General features: G+C 38.5%; 1 pseudogene; it reads left to right on the forward strand.

Annotated features, from left to right (window-relative positions):
• Nucleotides 1-5582: 5582 nt before the first annotated feature.
• Nucleotides 5583-7117, forward strand: LOC131415213 (importin subunit alpha-8-like; annotated as a pseudogene).
• The last annotated feature ends 235 nt before the right edge of the window (nt 7118-7352 follow it).

The raw sequence follows: 7352 nt of genomic DNA on the forward strand, positions 1-7352 counted from the left end.
CCCATAGAGTCCACAATCTCTATATAGGTAACTGTTAAGTCATTAATGAGAATTTCAGTGATGTTACTTCAAAATCCCTTATATTCCCGCTTAGTAAACATATGAGTGCAATTCCTGTACATTTTTCTCCATAAAGTTCATTTTGGAGAGCTAGATTTCCAGACATTAGGTATTATAGAGCACAACACCAACAATTCCTTTGACTATTCGGAGAAGCCTTGTTAGTTCTAAGAAAATGTCAGGGTAAGTGGGAGCTAGCGTCAAAGCTGGTGGGTGCCCGGCTTGGCAAATCTTCCTCCTGGTGTTCAAGAAACACTAACTTCTGCCCCCACATGATCTTTCAAGGTCGTCTCAGTCGGAGTATGGCACAGTAGTATTTAGGGGTTACAGATGGCCTGGCTTCTATTTCTAAATAACCCAGCTTGATCTAGCTGGGTATTACTCCTGGAAGACAATTCTAACTTGAGAACCAGATCCAAGATAAGAACCCGTATAGTTTTTCTAGGACACGTCTTAGTAACATGTATTGAGTAATTACTGTTGTATCTGACACTGTACTAAATATTTTAACTGCTCTATTTTGATTAACACCCTCAACAGTTGTGTGAGGAAAGTACTATGATTATCCTCATTTGCAGATGGAAAAACCAAGTTTCAAGGAGGTCTTATAACTTGATCTAGGACATATAATAAGTGAAGGCTGTGACCACTAACCTGTCTTCTATAGTAAAAGAAAGGCAAACATAAGCAATTAGAACAAAGGATGGCAAGTGTTTGTTCCATAAGAGCAAGGACTGTGGCTGTTTTGCTCAACATTATATTTCACACTTCCTTGCACAGTTTTTGACACTTAGGACATCCTCTGTACATGTGCAATAAATGAACATTGATAATATGAGTAAAACTTTGTGTAGCAATCCAGAAGCACACAGTGTTAGCAGGAAAATTGGCAGAGAACAGATATTTAGTATATTTAGAGATTCAAGACTTCAGATGCATAAGATTAAACAAAAATAATTCTTATGAGACTAACATGATTTTTATTTTAAAAGACTAAGTACCTCTCAATGGTTTTATAACAGTTAATGCCATAAATACGGTAGCAAATGTATCCACGAACCCACATCTCTGTGTTTAGAAATAAGACCTTAACCATCAGGCTCGAATGCACTAAATCAATGGCTTTCAATTCTGAAATGTGGAGACCTCAAACACTTCCAGGGGTGAACACAAGAGAAAATGTTAAAGTTTATAGTTTCTGTAAGATAAAAGTGTAGTTAATGTATTTATTAAAACTTCGTATAGATTTTTATGTAGATACACACACACACACACACGCACACACACATATATAAATGTTTAATATGTATTTCAAAACCTGGAGGAAAGTAATTCTCCCTATCGAATTGGTACTGGCAGCACCCTGTTTTAAGCAGAGATTAACTGACAAGGGGCACCTAAGAACAGCAGATTTCAGCAATACTTGTAAGGCAGCTGAAGTCAAGGTTGGTGCAATTTATGCTACTTAGGCATAAAAGGCAACTCACTGCCTGCTTCTCTGGACGGATCATCCCAAAGAGGTCACTTTGAAGGAATAAAACCCTTTAAACCTACCCCTCGGCACCTCTGCAAATGATATTGCATCAGCCTTCAGTGTAGGTGCGCTCCCCTTTAAGTGAGTGTCCCTAATATCTGTAAGATGGGCTCTTAATATCTCCTGAAATTTTGTTTCACTCAGATTGTCTCCAATTTTAATGGCAATAACACAATGATCAAAACAAATGGCTTTAATGTTTGTTAAGACAAAGTAACCATTCCCCCAAATCTGATTTTACTCAGTGTGTATGCACATGTGTTTCTGTGTCTATCAATAAGGCAAATCTTCATGTTAAAACCAAGAATAACACTGTGAAAGTCAAATGCCTTCTCCTTTCAAAACTGGTAGAAAATTTCTGACAAAAGAGTAATTGCCGCAAGATGCTTCAACAACTCTGCTGTGGTTATCATTACAGATTTGGTAACAGTTAATCTTTTTGACATTATATAAATTAGGGTAAATGTGTGAAATTACTGTGCCAGCAGGAGACGCAGGTCTGAAAGAACAAACACTCAGAATCTTGAGTATCAGATAATCAGAAAAGTTAAATTATTAGAGGTCAATTAGTCCATTATGTATTTATTTCCCTGATAAATGACATTTATAAAGTAGATATTTTGCATTCTAATTCAAGGATCTTAAAATGTAAAGGCTAAATAAAATTGCAGTGACTTGACTCACCCCCAGACTTCCTATAATTACCTCTGACTTCTCAGCACATTTAACTGACATTACAAAAATCCAACAAATATGAGAAACTTGGGGTCACCGTTTCCTTGGAGAAAGAATATATATTTTATTTTTATTTTTGCTGATATTAAAAGAGTGGATATATTTTCTAAAATGGTTTAAATAATTGTTAGGTTTATTGTGCACTTGAAGAATAATCAAGAAGAACTTGTTATATTTCTGTAATCGGAGAATATCTTTCCTCTGGAATTCTTGGAATCAAGTTTCTCAAATTGTTTTGCGTTTTGGCTTATGACCAGATAAAAATATTTTGTGTTTGTGAAGGCCTTGCTGAGATTGTGTGAATCTGGTTTATATAACTGGGTATGTTGTATTATATTGTACTGATTATTCAGAAAGAGAGTGCTTAAGTGAAATGGGCAATTTTCTCTAGTTTTTTAAATGAAACCTTACAATCTTTTTCTTGTGTAAGTACATTCTTCCTTTGTATATTATGGGGCTTTGGAAATCTGTTATTTGGGTTGGCTTGGGAATTTAAAAGGACTCCTTGGCAGTAGAATACCACCAAGAATCAAGAATCTAATGATAATGGGGGGAGTGATATGTGCCCTAAGGCAGACCCCATAAGAATCCAGGAACAGAGCGGGAGATATTTCTACCACTTATGTAATGATATATGCACTGTGTGTGTATGATAAAATGCTGCTAGCCTATTGAATGTCACATATTATTTGGCTTGAATGTAGTTTCTCTCTCGATAGTGGAGGTGGGATGAGGATATTGGCTCTGATTCCTAGGACACTGTTCTTTTCCTTGGAGTATTGGCACCAGCTCCTATTTTCACAGTCGAGTGCACTGACACGGAAAGGTCCTCCTGGTGCTTTCTGAAGCTAGAAGGCAAAATATTTCATGTGAACTCAGTTGATATTTCTTAAAACAGCTGTTTTGGAAAAACAACATGGGAACTGATAAAAGTATGCCAGGTTTTTTTTTAATGTCAGAAAAATCACTTTGAGACAAAGCAAAATCTATTCTTTGTGGCTCGTTGTAAAACCTGAAGTGACATTGGAAAAGGACTATTCTGACTAAATATGTTTTTAACTTTGAGTTTGTAAATATTTTACAGTTTGAAAGGATAAGTTGTGTCAATAAAACAAAGACTTTAAGTGATGAGATTGCTCTAAAATAATTTTTAAAACTATTTTTAATGTATTTTCAGTGTAAAAGCCTGCAATTTACAAAGAGTGATAATAGATTAATTTCTAGTTTAATATTATAACTGCTAGTTTTTTAACCTTAGTGAGTGTTTTTTTTAATTCTTTTTTTTTTTTTTTTTGGCTGAGAAAGATTCGTGCTGGGCTAACATCTGTTGCCAATCTTCTTTTTTTTCCTCTCCCCAAAGCCCCAGTACATAATTGTATATTCTAGTTGTAGATCCTTCTAGTTCTTCTACGTGAGCGGCTGCCACAACATGGCTACTGACAGACGAGTTGTGTGGTTCCGTGCACGGGAACCAAACCTCGGGCTTCCAAAGTGGAGCATGCTGAACTTGAACCACTAGGCCATCAAGGCTGGCTGGAGCCATTTTTAATTAACTCTTTAATAGCAGTACTTGCAAAGAAGTTGATATTAAATAAATAGCAGGATAAGTGGTTGTGTCATAGTTTTTTAATATAACTGATTTAATTTATTCTTTGAACACATAAAGGTGATTAAAAACGTCCCTTACACACAATAGAAAAATTGGTTCATTCCCATGGTTGTTGGAAACCTGCAATGCTTCGTAGCTTTTCTTCTGCACTCCTCTTCAGGCTCCTCTGCCTCTGGTATTACTGTCTACAAGGACTCTGCCCATAAGGGGCTACCCAAGTGGAGATCTTCCACGTAGGGCTTGAACACTATCCCAATAGGCTCTCGTATCTTCACATTCTTTCTTCCCAAGGTTAAATTATGCATCATCCTTGCATGGATACAACTATTCAATATTTCCATATCCGTTGAGTTTTACTGAAGAAAAACAGCATACCAGACAGATCAGTCCCTCTACAAATATAGAGACAACAAATTCAGTTTAGACCTTTGTGCTCCCACCAGTCCGGCTATGTTTTCTAGCCAGCTTGTCTCGCATTCTCCATTGGGGAGATTTAAAACATATGTACTCTTTTCAGATATTCTCCACCTCCCTGCAAGTCACATCTATTGTGACTACACTTTCCCGTCAACAATTTGCTAAATGGATATTCATTTTCACCCACTCCTTTCCTTTCCCTACCTGATACAAAAGAATGTCATGCTTCTCCTTTTTATGGTCTATGATGATTCGTTATCTGCTTATAATCCATTCTCTTTTAAACATGCTTTAACTCAACATAAAAATAAATTAAAACTCTCTTCCATCATTCACTCTCCTCTGGATCTTTCTTTAGCTCTAGTATCCACTTTAATGCTATAATCTGTGATGAATGTTTCTGTGCATGCTCTTACCATTTTGCTCCTCCCATGTGCTCTGAAATATCCTTAATATTAACCAAATGTCCAAATAACAAGTAGAGCATAAAATCATAGCTATTCTGGAATTTTGAGACATGAATGTTCTCAGAGAAAATGGGGAGAAGAGACTGCTAAACTGGAGTCACTGAGCAATTATTAATGTATTTTTTGCACTAAATTTAGAAATATGTCATTGGCCATTTAATGACTGCCAGTATAGTCTCACAATGTAAATTATAATCTTCTTGAAAGTCGATACTATGTGTTAGGTTTATGTACTACTTTACTCAATAAATATAAATACTTAACCAACATTTTATAGGAGATGAGAGAATGTGTATACAAAAATGCACATGTAAATACTGAGTCCCTAAGTACAGCCCCTCACAGACTTCTCAGCTCAAAAATATCATTATAAGAGCACACATTCTCTTCTAGTATGATTTACCTTCAGCTTCTCTAGCTCATAGAACTTTTGCTGACACAAGGCAGGGTCATAATGAAAATGCATTGCATTGCATTAAGGAATGTTAATAGGAATTATATTTTAAAAGTTTTTTAATGCATTAATAATTGTCTTCTTTCAAAATAGTCTTGAACTTTATAAAAGTCAGGTATTATCACCACTAATCTATAGATGAAAGAATTGACACCTAAGAAAGTTAAATAGCAGTGTATGTGATATCAAGCTCTATATTCTAATCGGTAATGAATTGGAACTTGGGTTTTGGACTTTGAATATTGCTTTCTTTCTACCTCATCAATCAGGGCAGCTCTGCCAGCTGGTTTATTTCCTCCAGTCAACATGCCAACTTTAGAAGCTCTAGAAGAGAGGCTGAGAAAATTTCAGTACTGAGACAAAGAAGCATCTATGAGGCAGCAATGGCAGGTGGGAGTCAGCCTGAAGCACCAGAAGGCCGAGAAAGATGAGCAGGCCTTAAAGAGAAGGAACATGACCAATCTCTCCCCTGGCCCAGCTTCTGAAAAGCTAGCCAAATGGGTCAGCCTCCCCCTGCATGAAATAATCAATGGTGTGAATACCTCAGATCCAGATCCATGTTTCCAGGCCACTCAGGCAGCCAGGAAAATGCTGGCTGTCCCAGCATGGAAACCCTCCTCTATAACTGATTGTTGAAGCAGGGCTCATTCTCACGCTGGTGGAGCTCCTGAAGTCATCACTTCATCCCTGCTTGTAGTTGGACACAGCCTGAGCTCTGACCAGCATCTCTTCAGGGACTTCAGAGCCGGCCCCAGCTGTTGTGGAAGGGGTGCCATCCAGCCCTTGATTAAGCTTCTGTCTTCCCCGAATATGACTGTGCGTGAACAGGCAGTGTAGGCTCTTGGTAATATAGCAGGTGACAGCCCAGAATTCAGAGACATTGTTATCTCCAGCAATGCTGTCCCACATCTGCTGACCCTGATTCCGTCAACCATATCAATCACATTTCTGCGGAGCATCATGTGGACCTTGTCCACCCTGGGCCGAAACCAGAAGCGGTACCCCTGTGAAAAAGTGGTGAAGTAAGTGTTGTCTGTCCTCTTCTTCTCCCGCAGCACCATGACAGTGAGGTTCTCTCGGATACCTACGGGGCCATGTCCTACCTCACAATGGCTACAACAAGTGCATCGGCCAAGTGGTTGACACGACGGTCCTGCCAGGCTGCTCGAGCTCATGACTAGTTCAGAACTCAACTTCTTTACCCCCTTTCTCCAAATCATGCGAACATCTTCACTGTGATGGGTCACCAGACCCAGGTGGCCATTGACACAGGCAGGCTGAGCACATTGCCCAGCTCCTGATGCACTCCAAGTTCTCCATCCAGAGGAGGCATCCAGACATCCAGCAGCTGATTGCTTGTGATATGCTGCCTCCCTTGGTGCCTTGGTTAAAAAATGGAGAATTTAATGTCCAGAAAGAGGCTATCTGGATGATGGCTAACTTTACAACTGGAGGCCCTGTGGACCAGTGGATCCAGCTTGTTCACTCTGGAGTCTTGGGGACACTGTGTGAATCAACTCATCATCCAACACATCAAAATTGGTCTCATCATTCTCAAGATCATCTCTTAGATTCTCCAGGAAGCAGAGAAGCATTCTGAGAAGGAAAACCTGTGTCTTCTGATAGAAAAACTCAGTGGGATTGCTAGAATTGAGGTTTTACAACTTCAAGAGAACTGTCAGGTTGGCCAGACTGCTTTGAACATTATGGAGAACCACTTTAGTGAGGAAGAAGCAAATGACATAATACTACCAGTCCTGGACCAAGATCATGAATTCTTAAAGCACTTACCAAAAAAATACCCAAACTCCACAACATCTAAACCAATGATCACACCCTAAAGGGTTACTTCTTTAAGAAGCAGCTCCTATATCTTAGCGTATCACAGGTGTAAAGCTTTTTAAACTGAATATTAATAAAATTTTTGACACTTTTACCTCCACTTATCAGAAAAAACATATATTACTGTAACTACATACTTCCACATGTACAGGTAAGGACTTCCCCCAAACCCAGAAGACCTGTATCTGAAAGTGAATGAGACAGTTTCAAGTATAACTATTTCAGTGATTTTCT

Source organism: Diceros bicornis, chromosome 16 (genome assembly GCF_020826845.1).
Source record: "Diceros bicornis minor isolate mBicDic1 chromosome 16, mDicBic1.mat.cur, whole genome shotgun sequence".
NCBI lineage: Eukaryota > Metazoa > Chordata > Mammalia > Perissodactyla > Rhinocerotidae > Diceros > Diceros bicornis.